The 20,372-nt window shown below is 42.2% G+C and overlaps 1 pseudogene; it reads left to right on the top strand.

Annotated features, from left to right (window-relative positions):
• The first annotated feature begins 812 nt into the window (after window positions 1–812).
• On the top strand, window positions 813–6,367 carry LOC119321706 (annotated as a pseudogene).
• The last annotated feature ends 14,005 nt before the right edge of the window (window positions 6,368–20,372 follow it).

The raw sequence follows: 20,372 nt of genomic DNA, 5'->3' as shown, positions 1-20,372 counted from the left end.
CTAGCTGACGGTATCTATCCTTCATGGACCACTATTGTGAAAACAATCCCCCATTCTGTCGGAGAGAAGAGGAAGAGATTTTCCCAAGAGTAAGAGAGTGCTAGGAAGGATGTCGAGCGTGCTTTTGGTGTTCTGCTATCTCGATGGGACATTGTTCGGTATCCTACTAGTACTTGGAGCACCAAGAAGTTATGTGAGGTGATGACTACTTGTGTGATCATGCACAATATGATCGTAGAGGATGAGCGTTCGGAACGTATCTACGATTAAGGGTTTCAGTTCCAGGGTGATAATGTTGTGCGTGAGCATGGAGGAGCAGCGGCAATATTTGAACAGTTCATCCAATTTCATCATCAGATGCGTGATTGGAAAACTTACATTCAGCTGCAAGATGATTTGGTTGAGCATATGCGGGCTCTGTTGGCAACCAATAGATGTATCTTGTTTACAATTTAATTTCTATTCGGCTTGTAGACATAATATATTTATTTGGGTTGTGGAACTTTGCTATATTTATTTGCTTGTGTGATTACGCAAAATACGTGTATATTGATTAAAAAAACCGATGACAAACCGGCCACGCGGTCAAATATGACTCGGCGCGTTGAACGCACTGCCAACCCAAACAAAAAAAAAAGCAAACACCAAACGGGTATCCGACCTCAATGGACAAAAAAAAAAGTGACAAAACGCGCATCCGGGCATGTTGGAGTTGCTCTTGGTGTCCGCGTTAGAGACCTAACGCACTGTGCACGCCCTTGCCGTCGGCTACCAAAGCAATGAAACGCATACGGATGGGCAGGAAGTCTTCCTCCGAGTCGTCGACTTTGTCGCCAACCTCACTCGAACTCCTCGCCCTCGACGGCTCTCCATTCCCGCCTTCACTCACCGCCTTATCCCCTCCCACCGGCGGGTGCAGAGGAGACCAGCCACCCGCTGTCTCGCCGCCGGATTAGGCCGCTGATCGAGTTCGCGCACTCGCTTCGACCGGCCTCTTCCTGCCCAGCGCCGCGCCGAGGCAGGTGGAGGACGAGATGGCGCTACGCAGGCAGCGGACGGTGAGGTGAGCCGCGGCAGCTAGCTCTTCGTTCTGTTTGCTTCTGGTCAGGGGTCCAGCATTTACGGCCGTGCTTCCGCGCGAGTTTCGGAGTTGGGAGCTCTGCAGGATCAGTCTGATACCTGAAAAATACAGTCTGGATCCTATTATTATTAGTCCATTAGAGCATCCATGTATGCGTGTTGGGTAAATTTTTTTAGTTGTTAAGCTATACTAGAATGGTGGTTGTTCCCTTTTTGGTTGATCTGGTCGGCAAAAATTAGCATCTGTCAGTAAAGTGAAAGGCAGCACCACCTAAGCTAAAACTGTTGATGGAGAACTAAATCTATTTAAAGTAGAATATTCCTCTGCTTACTTGATATAGAATGAAGAATATTGCTTCTGAATTGTACTCCCTCCGTTTCTAAATATTTGTTTTTCTAGAGATTTCAACAAGCGACTACATACGGAGCAAAATGAGTGAATCTACACTCTAAAATATATCTATATACATCCGCATGTTATAGTCCATTTGAAATCTCTAGAAAGACAAATATTTAGGAACGGGGGAGTAAATAATTGTAGTCCATGTTGTTAGTGTGTGTGTGGTGTTGGATCTTGTTGGTGCGTACTCCTGTGTGGTTTGCTTTATCTATACTCCTATATAAGTGTACCAATTTTGAATCCAACTCAGAGTATCAATCCTAACCATTAATCTCATAAATCTAACGGCTCAGAGCTGAGGGATTCGCAGTGAACAGTAGCTTCAGTTGCCTCTATCGTGTTCTGGAACCATCCAATCTTCGTTCCCCCAAAAAAGGCCCACGCATGTCCCATGGGCCTCATGGCCGCGTCCCTTTTGAGCTGCAGCAAGTCTGCAAGTCCCCTAAAAAAAAAGCAAGTCTGCAAGTGCAAAGGGGCTACATTTCTTCTGGCATGGAATAGCTTATCTTTGTTTATTTACATTAATTCAAATCTCTTTCACCAAAAACCAATAAATGGGGATTGTCCTTAAGTTCGTCCATCCACAATGTTCAATTACTTTGATAATTTGTCAGGACACACTATGATGTTAAGACGTGCATTGCACGTGTATGTAAACTAGTATATAAAGCGGGGCAAAAGCATTTTTCAGTAAGGAGCAAGAGTCAAATGGTTATAGCCCATGTTGTTAGTAAGGAACAAGAGTCAAATTTATTGTACACGGTTCAGATGTTGGGGAAATCTGGTGCTAGGGTCCAACCAATTTTTTTGTGCTGCCGCCATTCACAGGTTCGATGAGGAGATGGGGATGCCACCGCCACCAATTCAACAGGAACAGGCAGCATTACCTGCTATTAATCTTGCTGTCGCGAGCTCAGGGGACATACCAATTCAACAGAAACAGGCAGCATTCCCTGCTATTAAACTTGGTGTCGCGAGCTCAGGGAGCAACAAGATTTTTGATCCATCAAGTGACTTCATCTTGACATGGAACTGCATTTTCCTTTTTTCATGCTTGCTTGCTCTATTCATAGACCCCCTGTACTTCTACGTGCCAAAAATCGTCTACGGCACCCCCTATTCCTGTGTCGGGACAGACAGGCGTTTAACCATCATCGTTACATTATTACGATCAATTACCGATCTTTTATATGTGATTCGCATCATACTGAAGTTCAGAACTGCAATTTTTAAGAAGAGCTCAACCTTGGGGATTTCTGAAGGAGGATATTTCGTCAGAGACCCTAGAGAGATTGCATGGAAATATTTGAGATCTGACTTTGCAATTGATGTGGTGGCTGCACTGCCTTTGCCACAGGTAACTTGCTAGTCCTTTTTTTTGTTCCAAGTGGAATGCAAGTAGTTCTAATGAAGTAATGATGCCTGGTTTTAGGATGTTTGTCATGTAAGTATGTGCAATGAATGTTTAATCTTATTTAACACGGATATGCTATACGAAGTGTGAAATTGTAAGATAGGAATGAACTCAAATAATTTTCTTCATCGCAGTTGCAATCCTATTTTTTTGTGAAATTAAAAGTATATATAGTTCTGTTTGAGTGCAGCACTGCATTGGACATGATGAAGAAATATTATATAGGTTCAACCACTCTCTCTCTCTCTAAATGAGCCCTTCGGATTGTCTGTAAAGGACATTCTAGAAAAAGATTACCTGAAATTAAATTTTGCACTTTCAGTACAGTGGATTATTTCAGAACTTCGAGGGGCCTCAACCTGCTGGTGAGATCCTGCACCCATGTTCGTATCAACTTATGTGACTCTGTGGTTCAACCTGGGCGAATTTCTTCCCTAACGAAATTCAAGAATCTAACGCAGAACTCGTGGAGCTTATGAGACAAACCACTGAACTTTTTTTTCCCATTCATACTCCCTCCGTCCCCATTTATATGGCGCACACATATTTCTAGGTTCGACTTTAACCATCAGTTTGACCAACAAAATGTGAGTTAGGTGTTACAAAAATTATATCATTCAATTTATGTTAGCTTCCAACAGTACTAGTTTTATGACATATAATTAACATATCGTTGGCAAAATTGATGGTTGAAGATTAATCATGGAAAACGAGGGTGCCTTGTAAATATGGACAGAGGGAGTACAATCATTGTGAATTATCTATGTTATGTAAGGGCAAATTTATTGTTCCGTGCGGCCTAGAAGCACTGCATCTCAATTTCTCATTTATTTATTCTACTTATGTATCTTTACTTAATGTGCAGATCATAGTCTGGTATTTGATACCAGCTATCAAATATTCCAATGCTGAGCCCAACGATAACATTCTTGTGCTTATAGTTCTTGCTCAGTATCTTCCAAGACTATATCTCATATTCCCTTTAACTTATGAAATTATCAAAGCTACCGAAGTTGCTGCGAAGATTGCCTGGCAAGGGGCTGTATACACCCTGTTGCTTTACATGATAACTAGTCATGTACGGTATCTATATGCTTTTATAGGCAACCTTTCATCGTTTGATATGTATTGCAATTTTCTTAGGATCCCCTGCTCCTCTTCATTCAGGTACTAGGTGCAGTATGGTACTTGCTATCTGTTGAACGCCAAACAGCCTGCTGGAAAATGAGTTGCAGGAATGAAACTGGTTGTGATATTAGGTACCTGGATTGTGATATGGCACCAAATCAGAAATGGGCTAGTACGACTGATATCTTCCATAGCTGCAATGCTAGTGATACCAGCATCACATTCGACTATGGCATGTTCCTGCCTACACTGTCAAATCTAGTGCCTGCTCAGGGTTTCTTGATAAAGCTAGTCTATTCACTTTGGTGGGGTTTACAGAATCTAAGGTATTTCTGCACTGGACATCTTCATATCAAACTAGAGTACTAAGTGAGAACTTACGTTGCAATTTCCTTTACAAACAGTTGCTCTTTGATACCGTTATATTTAGAAACAGAGGGTGTATTTACAAACAATTGCTTTTTATATTTCTGCTCCGTTCATAAATGTAAGACGTTTAAATTAAGCTGCCAAAACGTCTTATATTTAGAAACAGAGGGTGTATTATGTAAGTTGAAAGCTTTGATGAGAACCATAGAATCTTACTCTTTCAGTTTCGGCTGAATCTTGTCGGTATTGATAAATGGCTCTCTAACATGGTATATCTCCCTTCCATGTTCTTGACAGTTGCTATGGCCAGACTATTTCTGCTAGCACCTACATTGGTGAGACACTGTTCGGTATATTCTTGGCAGTATTCAGTCTTGCCTTGGAATCATCCGGCCTGGTCTTGTGTGTGTATTTGATTGGAAATGTGCAGGTACATTTTACATACTTACTTACGCTCTCTATATTGTAGAAGTTCACTATTTATGTGCATGGAACTTATCATTTTAATCAGAATGTATAAATGTAAACTGTTTTTTTAGAACATACTATCTTACATTGTTATTACTGCAGACCTCCCTCCAATCTAGCACTGTGAGGGAGGATGAGTGGAGATTAAAGCAAAGAGATACGGAGGAGTGGATGACATACCGCCAACTTCCTGGTGAACTGCGGGAAAGAGTTAGAAAATTTATCCAGTACAAGTGGCTTTTAACTCGAGGTGTGGATGAAGAGCATATATTTCAGGTTCTACCAGAGTATCTGCGACGTGAAATAAGACGCCACCTTTGCTTGGATCTTGTTCGCCGGGTAAATACTTTTACACGACTATGTGGAAATACATAACGAATGCACTGGACTTTTTTCAAATGCACTAAACTTTCGGACTAGACTTCTTGTTATCATTATCATGTGCTAATCTCTCTTTGGATTATGAGGTTTCAGGTTCCGTTTTTCTCCCAGATGGATGACCAACTTCTAGATGCCATCTTTGCGCGTCTTGTATCATCACCGTGCACAAAGGGCGCATACATTATCCGTGAGGGTGATCCGGTGACTGAGATGATCTTCATCATTCGCGGGAAACTGGAAAGCTTCACAACAAATGGTGGCCGCATAGGCTTCTTCAATTCAATTACACTGAAACCCGGTGATTGCTGCGGTGAGGAACTTCTTGGATGGACTTTTATCCCGGAGCCTACCAGTTTGCCAACAGCCGCTCGCACAGTGAAGGCGCTCACAGACGTGGAGGCCTTTTTACTTCAGGCTGAGGATCTCAGGTTCGTGGCCAGCCAATTCGGGCGGTGGCATAGCGAGAAGCTGCAGCACACTTTCCTCTACTACTCGCACCATTGGAGAACGTGGGGCGTGCGCTTCATCCAAGCTGCCTGGCGGCGGTACAGGACGAGAAAGATGGCGAAGGGCCTGAGATCAGAAGACTCGAATGGTGAAGAAGGGCCTCCACGGAAGAAGAATCTCCAAGAATGATGGCCGCGAAAATAATGGCTGGGAACAGGAAAGGGCTTCAGGCCGTAAAAGAGTTTCCTCGACTAAAGAAGCCGGATCAGCCAGATTTCTCAGCTGAACCTTATGTAAGGTACGTAACTGATATAATCCTATCCACAAGACCACAACGTCCGCTGATCCTGCTAGCTCTGCTGACAGTTAGTCTTCTTTGCTGCATGGAGGAGACTAGTCCGGTTGGAATTTGGATTCACATAATTTGGATCCCCTTAGAATGCTATAATTAACTCTGAATCTAAATGCCCCCGCAAAAAAAAAAAAAAAAACTCTGAATCTAAATGCACGGTGAGACACCTGACTGAAAGAGGCTCGACAGGAAATTACGCATATGATTTAGTCGTCGTTGCGTTGTACATTCAGATGTATCTGTGCTTGTAACATCATTGGCACGCGCCGCCATGCTGACCGCCAGAGCTTCAAATAAATTCTAACGTTGAAGCCATAGTCTGTGGCTGTGTTTGATAACAAGGTTGCAAAAAATAAAGTATTGAGAAACTACGGTATTTTAGTCCGTAGGTACAACAAATACCACAATTTTGACAGAGTAGCATGATTCCTAATGTTTTATATCTATATACGTAAGAGTACGGAAAAAAGATCTAGCGGACAAGAACTCACCAGCATGCCTAGGCAGGACCATCGGATGGAAGATGGACAGAGGCCAGAGACGGATGGTTTGGCCGCCGATCCGGCGGCTGGCCATCCCCGGAGTGGCTGGTCCCCTATAGAAACTGGTGGCCTCTGCGTTAGCTGCATACCCAGATTTATATCTCCTTCTGGACCATTTAATAGTTGAAAAGAGAAAAGAGGTTTGCTCATCTCTACTGCAAGGGTGAAAGATAACTTATGAGGCTATTGTTTGGCATGATATATGTCGGGAAATGCATGCAATCACTCGGGTGTCACACACCCCTATATGAACATAGTATTAAAAAATACCAAGAAATTAAAAAAACTCTAGAATTTTGGGACATCAAATTTGGGTTAACCATTGTACACCCGTGTTCAGTTTCGTGGGAAACGAGTGCATGTGGTATTCTCGGTAAAGAAGTAAAATTAAAACTATGTATAGAAAAAAAACGTTTGGATGGATCGTATGTCGGACCGTATTTTCTTCGCATTCATCCAAACAGTTCTTTTTTCCATACATAGGTTTTTTTACTTCTTTATCGAGAATACCATGGGCACCCGTTTCCCATGAAACTGAGCATGGGTGTACAATGGTCACCCAGGTTTGATATGCCAAAATTTCAGATTTTTTTTGTGTGGATTTGCTATATTCATATAGGGGTGTGTGGCACTCAAGAGCCACAAATCCTCATCCAAGATATGTCATGCTATTGTTTGCAGTTTGGTTCATGTTCCTTGTTTTGGAACTACTAATGACATCTTGGCCAGAACGTTTCTTCTGAATTTATACGAATCAAGTATTCATTATTCTTTTGTCATAACATAATAATAAAGTTCATAGTATGGTCAAAATAAAATTGAAAGAACTCTTTTTTTAGAAAACTTCCAATCTATTCATCAATTGACAAAGTAGTACAAAGAACACCAAAAGCTACATCTAGGTTCTTAGACCACCTAGCGGCGACTACAAGCACTGAGCGAGCCGAAATCCGCCGCCATCATTGCCCCTCCACCATCGGAGACGGACAAACCTTGTTGTAGTAGACAGTTGGAAAGTCGTCGTGCTAAGGCACAGGGACCAGCGCATCATAACATCAACCGCCGCTGATGAAGAAAAGCGTAGATCGGAAGCATCCAACTTGTAAACACACGAATGTAGACGAATGAAGACTGGATCCAAGCGGATCCACCGAAGACAAACACCAACGAATCCCGCGAGATTCGCCGGAGACAAATCTACACACACCTTCCGAAGATGCTAGAAGCATCGGCAGGGCGGGGGCTAGGCGGGGAGAACCTTATTCCATCTTCAAGAAGCCGTCGTCATATCGTCTTCCTGACCAGAACACAAACACTAACAAAACTCAAAAAAACGTGTAAAAACCAATCCCTCCCGCCGACGAAAATCAGGATCCACCACATTCATGGTCCTAAGATCACACGAGGTGAGGCAGGCCGGCGGCTGCGCGGCGTGAGGCAACAGAAACCCTAACGATGGTTGCCCTCGTGCGTACGAGTCGAAGGGGTACCAACCAAATTGAAAGAACTCTTAAGAACCAAAGTAACAAAGACTTCCAACAATTGACTGTTAAATCAACAACTTTTTGTGTCATGCAGCGAGCACTGTGGGTAAAGCATTTTTGTTTCATGATCACCCCTTATCGTCTTGTTGGAGTATATTATGGCAAGCGACTCGATCCCTCAGTGATTCTCTTCTTCAACAAAATCTTCTGCCTTTTAGTCCAGAGGAACCTGGTCGGCTTCTTGTCATGACAGTCCTAGCACTCCAATTCCAACCTACTATACAGGAACACGTCCTCTAGATTGACCATCGTTGCCATAACACGTTTGACATAACTAACAAAATAATGTTCAAATTAAAAGCCAAAGATGACGAGTGTGACCAAATTGTGGGGTTGGAAATCAACTGCGGCCGAGCCCCACTCTACGCCCTTGTGCTTGCTATAGCTAGAATTATGTTTCCTCTTCTCCTCGCCCATTTTCATTGAACACAAATCACCCCATAACTACTTGTCAGCAATATGAGAAAGATAAAAAACTATCAATGGGCACACATATGTATCTGGTGAGAAAATCTTAAAAAAACAAATATTAAGCCCATGTGGCTAAAACAGATCTTTAGGTAAGCACATACTACCATGTATAGCTCCTTTAGTAAGGGTGCGGCTTCAAGAATGTGTTGGGGAACGTAGCATGCAATTTCAAAAAAATTCCTAGGCTCACGCAAGATCTATCTAGGAGATGCATAGCAACAACAGGGGGAGAGCATCTTCATACCCTTGAAGATCGCTAAGCGGAAGCGTTTATCAACGCGGTTGATGTAGTCGTACACCTTCACGATCCATCCCGATCAAGTACCAAACGTACGGCACCTCTGCGTTTAGCACACGTTCAGCTTGATGACATCCTTGCCTTCTTGATCCAGCAAGACGGGCGAAGTAGTAGATGAGTTTCGGCAGCACGACGGCATGGTGACGGTGTTGGTGAAGAACAATCTCCGCAGGGCTTTGCCTAACCACTACGGAAACTATGACAGGAGATAAACTAGAGGGGACGGGGTTGCCGGCTGCTACTTCTTCAGCTTGCGTTGGTTTTTCCCTTGAAGAGGAAAGGGTGATGAAACAAAGTAGAGATAAGTATTTCCCTCGGTTTGAGAACCGAAGTATCAATCCATTAGGAGACAACGCACACATCACCGAATACCTGCACAAACAATCAAACAATTTGCACCCAATGCAATAAAGAGGTTGTCAATCCCTTCACGGTTACTTGCAAATGTGACATCTGATAGAGATAAAGTAAATATTTTTGGTATTTTTGGTTCATAGATCTGAAAGTAAAAAGATTGCAAAATAGTAGACCGGAAACTTATATGATGAAAAATAAACCCGGGGGTCATAGGTTTCACTAGAGGCTTCTCTCAAGATAGCAAATAATACGGTGGGTGAACGAATTACTGCCGAGCAATTGATAGAAAAGCGCAAAGTTATGACGATATCTAAGACAATGATAATGAATATAGGCATCACGTCTGTGTCAAGTAGACCAAAATGATTCTGCATCTACTACTATTACTCCACACATCGACCGCTATCCAGCAAGCATCTAAAGTATTAAGTTCGTAAAGAACGGAGTTACGCATTACGTAAGATGACATGATGTAGAGGAATTAACTCAAGCAATATGATGAAACCCCCATCTTTTTATCCTTGATGGCAACAATGTTGGGAAACATAGCATGTAATTTCAAAAAAAAAAAATCCTACGCTCACGCAAGATCTATCTAGGAGATGCATAGCAACGAGAGGGGGAGAGGGTGTCCACGTACCCTCGTAGATCAAAAGAGAAAGCGTTAACTTAAGGAGGTTGATGTAGTCGAACGTCTTCTTGAGTCAACCGATCAAGTACCGAACATACGACACCTCCGAGTTCTGCACACATTCAGCTCGATGACGTCCCTCGATCTCTTGATCCAGCAGAGTGTTGATGGAGTCAATGAGCTACGTCAGCACGACGGCGTGATGACGGTGTTAGTGATGTGATCCACGCAGGGCTTCGCCTAAGCACTACGATAAAATGATCGGAGGAGTAAACGGTGGAGGGGGCACCGCACACGGCTAAGAAAACGTTGTGCCTTTGGGGTGCCCCCTGCCCCCGTATATAAAGGAGGGGAGGAGGAGGCCGGCCACCAAGGGGCGCGCCATGGGGGGGGAGTCCTAGTAGGACTCCACTCCTAGTAGGATTCGCCCCCCTTTTTCCTTCTTTTCGGAGTAGCAAAGGGGGAAAGAAAAAGGGAGTAGGAGAGGGAAAGGGGGGCGCCGCCCCCACCCCTTTTCCAATTCGGATTGGCAAGGGGGGCACATGCCACCTCCTATGGCCAGCCCTCTCTTCTCCACTAAGGCCTATGTGGCCCATTAACTTTCCCGGGGGGTTCCGGTAACCTCCCAGTACTCTGAAACTTCTCGAAATCATTCCGGTGTCCGAATGTAACCATCCAATATATCAATATTTTCCTCTCGACCATTGCGAGACTCCTCATCATGTCCGTGATCTCATCTGGGCCTCCGACCAACCTTTGGTCACTAAGGGAGTCCTGGATTAAGGGGTCCTCGGACAGCCGGACTATATGTGTATGTCGGACTGTTGGGCTATGAAGATACAAGATAGAAGACTTCGTCCCGTGTCCGGGTGGGACTCTCCTTTGCGTGGAAGGCAAGCTTGGCGATTCAGATGTGTAGATTCCCTTCTCTGTAACCGACTCTGTGTAACCCTAGCACCCTCCGGTGTCTATATAAACCGGAGGGTTTAGTCCGTAGGACAACAACAATCATAATCATAGGCTAGCTTCTAGGGTTAGCCTCTATGATCTCATGGTAGATCAACTCTTGTAATACTCATATCATCAAGATCAATCAAGCAGGAAGTAGGGTATTACCTCCATAGAGAGGGCCCGAACCTGGGTAAACATCGTGTCCCCCGCCTCCTGTTACCATTAGCCTTAGACGCACAGTTCGGGACCCCCTACCCGAGACCCGCCGGTTTTGACACCGACATTGGTGCTTTCCTTGAGAGTTCCACTGTGCCGTCACCATAAGGCTTGATGGATCCTTCAATCGTCTACAGCGATGCGATCCAGGTGAGGTTTTCCTCCCCGGACAAATCTTCGTATTCGGCGGCTTCGCATCGCGGGCCAACTCGCTTGGCCATCTGGAGCAGATCGACAGCTACGCCCCTGGCCATCAGGTCAGGTTTGGAAGCTTGAACCACACCGCCGACATTCGTGGAGACTTGGTCTTTGATGGATTCGAGCCCATGACAGATGCGCCCTACAGCCACGATGAGCATGACCTAGATCTGCCATCGGACGGTGCTCAGGAGATAGCACTTGTAACTGCTCCGGCCCTAGATCCAGAGCAGATTGTGCCGTCCGAAGACGGGAGGATGGACCCCGCCACGGAAGCCGCATACTCAACGGCGCTAGAGCCAAACACAGATCTAACCTCCAACGAGGCATGTGTCATCGGACCCTCGGACTCATCTCCGGCTATAGGTTCTGAACCGCGTGTATCCGCGCCCATCGAATCTGACTGGGCGCCAATCTTGGAGTTCAGCTCCGCGGACATCTTCCAACACTCACCCTTGGGCGACGTGTTAAACTCATTAAAATCTCTCTCCTTGTTAGGAGATTCTTGACCTAACTATGTCCGGCTTGAGTGGGAAGCGGACGACGAAGAACTTCGTTACCCACCCACCACCCACTTGATAGCCACTGTCGACGATTTGACCGACATGCTTGACTTCGACTCTGAAGACATCGACAGTATGGATGATGATGTGGGAGAGGAACAAGAACCACTGCCCATAGGGCGCTGGACAGCCACCTCGTCATATGACATTTACATGGTGGATACGCCCAAAGGAGACAATGGCGAGGACAAAAAGGATACAATTGAGGATAAGTCTCCTGAGAAGCAGCCGAAGCGCCCACACCAGCGGCACTGCTCTAAACCTTGCCATGGTAAAAACAACGATACCGGCACAAGAGACAATAGCACTCCGGATGATGCCGAAGACGAAGACGACCCCGCCCAGCCAAGCTTCGAACAGGTCGGACGGGAGGATGAGCTAGCCAGCCCTGATGAACAGACCATGGATGAAGACTCGGAGCATGCTACATCTTGAGCTTGAGTTGGTTTTCCTTGAAGAGAAAAGAGTGATGCATCACAGTAGCGTAAGTATTTCCCTCATTTTTTAGAACCAAGGTATCAATCCAGTAGGAGGCTCCTCAAAAGTCCCACGCACCTACACAAACAAACAAGAACCTCGCAACCAACGCGATAAAGGGGTTGTCAATCCCTTCACGAAAACTTGCAAAAGTGACATCTCATAGAGATAATATGATAAGATAAATATTTTTGGTATTTTTATGTTATAGATTGGAAAGTAAAATATGCAAATAAAAGTAGATGGAAAACTTACATGATAAAAGATAGACCCGGGGGCCATAGGTTTCACTAGTGGCTTCTCTCAAGATAGCATAAGTATTACGATGGGTGAACAAATTACTGTCGAGCAATTGATAGAAAAGTGCATAGTTATGAGATTATCTAGGCATGATCATGTATATAGGCATCACGTCCAAAACAAGTAGACCGACTCCTACCTGCATCTACTACTATTACTTCTCACATCGACCGACTCCTCCTGCATCTAGAGTATTAAGTTCATAAGAACAGAGTAACGCATTAAGCAAGATGACATGATTCAGAGGGATAAACTCATGCAATATGATATAAACCCCATCTTTTTATCCTCGATGGCAACAATACAATACGTGCCTTGCTACCCCTACTGTCACTGGGAAAGGACACCGCAAGATTGAACCCAAAGCTAAGCACTTCTCCCATGGCAAGAAAGATCAATCTAGTAGGCCAGACCAAACTAATAATTCAAAGAGACTTGCAAAGATAACCAATCATACATAAAAGAATTCAGAGGATATTCAAATATTTCTCATAGATAAACTTGATCATAAACCCACAATTCATCGGATCTTGACAAACACACCGCAAAAAGAGTTACATCGAATAGATCTCCAAGAAGAGGAAGGAGAACTTTGTATTGAGAATCAAAGAGAGAGAAGAAGCCATCTAGCTAATAACTATGGCCCCGAAGGTCTGTGGTAAACTACTCACAACTCATCGGAGAGGCCTTGGTGGTGATGGAGAGGCCCTTCGTGGTCGATTCCCCCTTCGGCGGAGCGCCGACGAAGGCTCCAAGATGGGATCTCGTGGATACAGAAGGTTACAGCGGTGGAATTAGGCTTTCATGGTTCTCCTGGATGGTTTCGGGGTACGAAGATATATATAGGCAAAGGAACTCGGCCAGGGGAGCAACGAGGGACCCACGAGGCAGGGGGGCGCGCCCACCCTTACTGGGCGCGCCGGCCACGCTCGTGGCCGCCTCGGCTGCTTCTTGACGTCCACTCAAAATCTCCTGGATTGCGTTTGTTCCAAAAAGATCGCTGCCGAAGGTTTCATTCCGTTTGGACTCCGTTTGATATCCCTTTCCTTCGATATACTGAAATAGGCAAAAAAACAACAATTCGGGATGGGCCTCCGGTTAGTAGGTTAGTCCCAAAAATGATATAGAAGTGTAAAGCAAAGCCCATAAACATCCAAAAACAGGTAATATAATAGCATGGAACAATCAAAAATTATAGATACGTTGGAGACGTATCAAGCATCCCCAAGCTTAATTCCTGCTCATCCTCGAGTAGGTAAATGATAAAAACAGAATTTTTGATGTGGAATGCTACCTAGCATATTTCTCAATGTATTTATCTTTATTGTGGCATGAATGTTTAGATCCAAATGATTCAAAATAAAAGTTCATATTGACAAAAGAATAATAATACTTCAAGCATACTAACTAAGCAAACATGTCTTCTCAAAATAACATGGCAAAGGAAAGTTCATCCCTACAAAATCATATAGTTTGGTCATGCTTCATTTTCGTTACACAAGAATGCTCTCATCATGCACAACCCCGATGACGAGCCAATCAATTGTTTCATACTTTAGTAATCTCAAACTTTTTTCAACCTTCACGCAATACATGAGCGTGAGCCATGGATATAGCACTAAGGGTGGAATAGAATATAATGATAGGGGTTATGTGGAGAAGACAAAAAATGGAGAAAGTCTCACATCGACGAGGCTAATCAATGGGCTAGGGAGATGCCCATCAATTGATGTCAATGCGAGGAGTAGGGATTGCCATGCAACGGATGCACTAGAGCTATAAATGTATGAAATCTCAACAAAAGAAACTAAGTGGTTGTGCATCCAACTTGCTTGCTCATGAAGACCTAGGGCATTTTGAGGAAGCCCATCATTGGAATATACAAGCCAAGTTCTATAATGAAAAATTCCCACTTAGTAAATGAAAATGACAACATAGAAGACTTTCTATCATAAAGACCATGGTGCTATTATGAGCACAAGTGTGGAAAAAGACAGTAGCATTGTCTCCTTTTTTTGGGCCTTTCTTTTTTTCTTTTTTTTATTTGGCCTTTTTTGGCCTTTTTTATTAGGGACAATGCTCTAAAAAATGATGGTCATCACACTTCTATTTACTTACAACTCATGAATTACAACTCGATACTAGAACATAGTATGACTCTATATGAATGCCTTCGACAGTGTATCGGGATATGCAATGACTCAAGAGCGACATGTATAAAAATTATGCATGGTGGCTTTGCCACAAATACGATGTCAACTGCATGATCATGCAAAAAGCAATATGACAATGATGAAGTGTGTCATAATAAATGGAACGGTGGAAAGTTGCATGACAATATATCTCGGAATGGCTATGGAAATGCCATAATAGGTAGGTATAGTGGCTGTTTTGAGGAAGATATAAGGAGGTTTATGTGTGATAGAGCGTATCGTATCACGGGGTTTGGATGCACCGGCGAAGTTTGCACCAACTCTCAAGGTGAGAAAGGGCAATGCACGGTACCGTAGAGGCTAGCAACGATGGTAAGGTAAGAGTGCGTATAATCCATGGACTCAACATTAGTCATAAAGAACTCACATACTTATTGCAAAAATCTACAAGTCATCAAAAACCAAGCACTACGCGCATGCTCCTAGGGGTATAGATTGGTAGGAAAAGACCATCGCTCATCCCCGACTGCCACTCATAAGGTTGACAATCAAATAACACCTCATGCTTCAAATTTGTCACACAACAGTTACCATATGTGCATGCTACAGGACTTGCAAACCTCAACACAAGTATTTATTAAATTCACAATTACATCAACTAGCATGACTCTAATATTACCACCTTCATATCTCAAAACAATTATTAAGCATCAAGTTGATCATAGTATTCAATTCACTTCCTAAGATAGTTTTTATTATACCCAACTTGGATGCCCACCATTCTAGGACTAATTTTATAACCATAGCAAATACCATGCTGTTCTAAAAGACTCTCAAAATAATATAATTGAAGCATGAGATGTCAATAATTTCTACAAAATAAAACCACCACCGTGCTCTAAAAGGATATAAGTGAAGCACTAGAGCAAAACTGCATAGCTCAAAAGATATAAGTGAAGCACATAGAGTATTCTAATAAATTCCGAATCATGTGTGTCTCTCCCAAAAGGTGTGTATGGCAAGTATGATTGTGGTAAAATAAAAAGAAAAGACTCATATCACACAAGATGCTCCAAGCAAAACACATATCATGTGGTAAATAAAAATATAGCTCCAAGTAAAGTTACCGATAAACAAAGACGAAAGAGGGGATACCTTCCGGGGCATCCCCAAGCTTAGGCTTTTGGCTGTCCTTGGATATTGCCTTGGGGTGCCATGGGCATCCCCAAGCTTTGGCTTTTGCCACTCCTTATTCCATAGTCCATCAAATCTTTACCCAAAACTTGAAAACTTCACAACACAAAACACAACAGGAAATCTCATAAGCTCCGTTAGTGCAAGAAAGAAAAACCACCACATAAGGTACTGTAATGAACTCATTATTTATTTATATTAGTGTTAAACCTACTGTATTCCAACTTCTCTATGGTTCATACCCCCCGATACTAGCCATAGATGCATCAAAATAAGCAAACAACACACGAAAAACAGAATCTGTCAAAAACAGAACAGTCTGTAGCAATATGTAACTTTCAAATACTTATGGAACCTTAAAAATTCTACCAAAATAGGAAGTCCTAGGTAATTTGTCTATTCATCTACAGCAAGACGAATCAACGCAAAAGCATGTTTCTGTGATTTATTGAATTTTTTCTCGTGCATGCAAAGTTTCTGTTTTTCAGCAGAATCAAATTAACTTTCTCCCAAGGTTATCCTATAGGTTCTACTTGGCACAAACACTAATTAAAACATGAAAACACATCTAACCAGAGACTAAATAAATTATTTATTACTAAACAGGAACAAAAAGCAAGGAACAAAAATAAAATTGGGTTGCCTCCCAACAAGCGCTATCGTTTAACGCCCCTAGCTAGGCATAAAAGCGAGAATAGATCTAAGTATTGCCATCTTTGGCATTCAATTCATAAGTGGCTCGCATAATAGATTCATAAGGTAATTTAACTTTCTTTCAGGGAAGTGTTCCATGCCTTTCCTTAACGGAAATTGGAATCTAATATTCCCTTCCTTCATATCAATATTGCACCAATCATTCTAAGGAAAGGCCTACCAAGAACAATAGGACACAAAAGATTGCAATCAATATCAAGAACGATAAAATCTACGGGAACATAATTCCTATTTGCAACAATAAGAACATCATTAATCCTTCCCATAGGTTTCTTAATGGTGGAATCCGCAAGGTGCAAGTTTAAAGAGCAACCATCAAATTCATAGAAACCTAGCACATCACATAAAGTTTTCAGAATTGTGGAAACACTAGCACCCAAATCACACAAAGCGTAGCATTCATGATCTTTTATTTTAATTTTTATAGTAGGTTCCCACTCATCATAAAGTTTTGTAGGTATAGAAATTTCCAAATAAAGTTTTTCCTCATAAGATTGCATCAAGGCATCAACGATATGTTTAGTAAAAGCTTTATTTTGGCTATAAGCATGAGGAGAATTCAACACGGATTGCAACAAGGAAATACAATCTACTAAAGGACAATTATCATAATTAAATTCCTTGAAATCCAATGTGGTGGGTTCATTACTATGCAAAGTTTTAACTTCTCCAATCCCACTTTTACCAATTTTAGCATCAAGATCAAAATACTCCAAATTATCGGAACACTTTTTAGCCAAAGTTGATTTACTTCCAGTCCCATAATTATCAAGATTCATATTGCAAAACAAAGATTTAATAGGGGACACATCAATAACTTTTAGATCTTCATCATTATTTTCATGAAAACTAGAAGAACACGCTCTAACAAAGCAATCTTTCTTAGCACGTAACCTAGCGGTTCTTTCTTTGCACTCATCAATGGAAATTCTCATAGCTTTGATAGACTCATTGATATCATGCTTAGGAGGAATAGATCTAAGTTTCAAAGAATCAACATCAAGAGAAAGTCTATCAACGTTCCTAGCCAATTCATCAACTTTAAGCAATTTTTCTTCAAGCAAAGCATTGAAATTCTTTTGAGAATTCATAAATTCTTTAACACTAATATCAAAATAAGAGGGCATCTTATTAAAATTTCCATAGTAATTGTTGTAGGAATTACCATTATTATTAGAGAAATTACTAGGGAACGGCCTAGGACTAAAGTTTCCTCTATACGCGTTTTCACCAAAATTATTCCTACCAACAAAATTCACATCCATAGATTCATTATTATTCTCAATCAAGGTAGACAAAGGCATATCATTAGGATCAATAGTGGAACTCTTAGAAGCAAAAAATTTCATAAGTTCATCCATCTTTCCACTCAAAACAATAATTTCTTCTATAGCATGAACTTTTTTACTAGTAGATCTTTCGATGTGCCATTGAGAATAATTAACCATAATATTATCAAGGAGTTTTGTAGATTATCCTAAAGTGATTTCAATAAAAGTGCCTCCCGCAGCCGAATCTAAAAAATTTCTAGAAGCAAAATTCAATCCGACATAAAAGTTTTGTATGATCATCCATAAATTCAAACCATGAGTGGGGCAATTGCGAATCATCAATTTCATTATTTCCCAAGATTGGGCAACATGCTCATGATCAAGTTGTTTAAAATTCATAATATCGTTTCTAAGAGAGATGATCTTAGCAGGAGGGAAATACATAAAAGCATCTTTGCACTTATTCCAAGAATCAATACTATTTTTAGGCAAAGACGAAAACCAAGTTTTAGCATGATCTCTAAGTGAAAACGGAAATAACTTCAATTTAACAATATCATTATCCGTATCTTTCTTCTTTTGCATATCACACAAATAAACAAAATTGTTTAGATGATTAGTGGCATCTTCACTAGGAAGGTCGGAGAATTGATCTTTCATAACAAGATTCAACAAAGCAGCATTGATTTCACAAGTTTCAACATCATTAAGAGGAGCAATCAGAGTGCTAAGGAAATCGTTATTATTGGTATTGGAAAAGTCACACAATTTAGTATTATCTTGAGCCATTGTGACAAGCAATCCAACACACAAGCACACAAAAAGGCAAGTGAAAGAGAGAGGAGAACGGGAAAGAGAGGGCGAATAAAATGGCAAGGGTGAAGTGGGGGAGAGGAAAACGAGAGGCAAATGGCAAATAATGTAAATGCGAGGGAGATGAGTTTGTGATGGGTACTTGGTATGTCTTGACTTGAGCGAAGACCTCCTCGGCAACGGCGCCAGAAATCCTTCTTGCTACATCTTGAGCTTGCGTTGGTTTTCCTTGAAGAGGAAAGGGTGATGCAGAAAAATAGCATAAGTATTTCCCTCAGTTTTTGAGAACCAAGGTATCAATCCAGTAGGAGGCTCCTCAAAATCCCACGCACCTACACAAAAAAACAAGAACCTCGCAACCAACGCGATAAAGGGGTTGCCGATCCCTTCATGGAAACTTTCGAACGTGAGATCTGATAGAGATAATATGATAAGATAAATATTTTTGGTATTTTTATGTTATAGATTGGAAAGTAAAAGATGCAAATAAAAGTAGATGGAAAACTTGTATGATAAAAGATAGACCCGGGGGCCATAGGTTTCACTAGTGGCTTCTCTCAAGATAGCATAAGTATGACGGTGGGTGAACAAATTACTGTCGAGCAATTGATAGAAAAGTGCATAGTTATGAGATTATCTAGGCATGATCATGTATATATGCATCACGTCCGAAACAAGTAGACCGACTTCTACCTGCATCTACTACTATTACTCCACACATCGACCGACTCCTGCCTGCATCTAGAATATTAAGTTCATAAGAACAGAGTAACGCATTAATCAAGATGACATGATGTAGAGGGATAAACTCATGCAATACGATATAAACCCCATATTTTTATCCTCGATGGCAACAATACAATACGTGCCTTGCTGCCCCTACTGACACTGGGAAAGGACACCGCAAGATTGATCCCAAAGCTAAGCACTTCTGGCATGGCAAGAAAGATCAATCTAGTAGGCCAAACCAAACTGATAATTCGAAGAGACTTGCAAAGATAACCAATCATACATAAAAGAATTCAGAGGAGATTCAAATATTTCTCATAGATAAACTTGATCATAAACCCACAATTCATCGGATCTTGACAAACACACCGCAAAAAGAGTTACATCGAATAGATCTCCAAGAAGAGGAAGGAGAACTTTGTATTGAGAATCAAAGAGAGAGAAGAAGCCATCTAGCTAATAACTATGGACCCGAAGGTCTGTGGTAAACTACTCACAACTCATCGAAGAGGCCTTGGTGGTGATGGAGAGGCCCTCCATGGTCGATTCCCCCTCCGGTGGAGCACTGGCGAAGGCTCCAAGATGGGATCTCGCGGATATAGAAGGTTGCGGTGGTGGAATTAGGTTTTCGTGGTGCTCCTGGATGGTTTCGGGGTACAAAGATATATATAGGCGAAGGAAGTCGGTCAGGGGAGCCATGAGGGGCCCACAAGGCTGGGGGCGTGCCCACCCTTACTGGGCGCGCCGGCCACCCTCGTGGCCGCCTCGGCTGCTTCTTGACGTCCACTCCAAGTCTCCTGGATTGCGTTTGTTCCAAAAAGATCGCTCCCGAAGGTTTCATTCCGTTTGGACTCTGTTTGATATCCATTTCCTTTGATATACTGAAATAGGCAAAAAACAGCAATTCGGGC

This window comes from Triticum dicoccoides, chromosome 6B (assembly GCF_002162155.2).
Source record: "Triticum dicoccoides isolate Atlit2015 ecotype Zavitan chromosome 6B, WEW_v2.0, whole genome shotgun sequence".
Classification (NCBI taxonomy): Eukaryota; Viridiplantae; Streptophyta; class Magnoliopsida; order Poales; family Poaceae; genus Triticum; species Triticum dicoccoides.
This window is presented reverse-complemented; position numbering and strand designations above follow the sequence as displayed.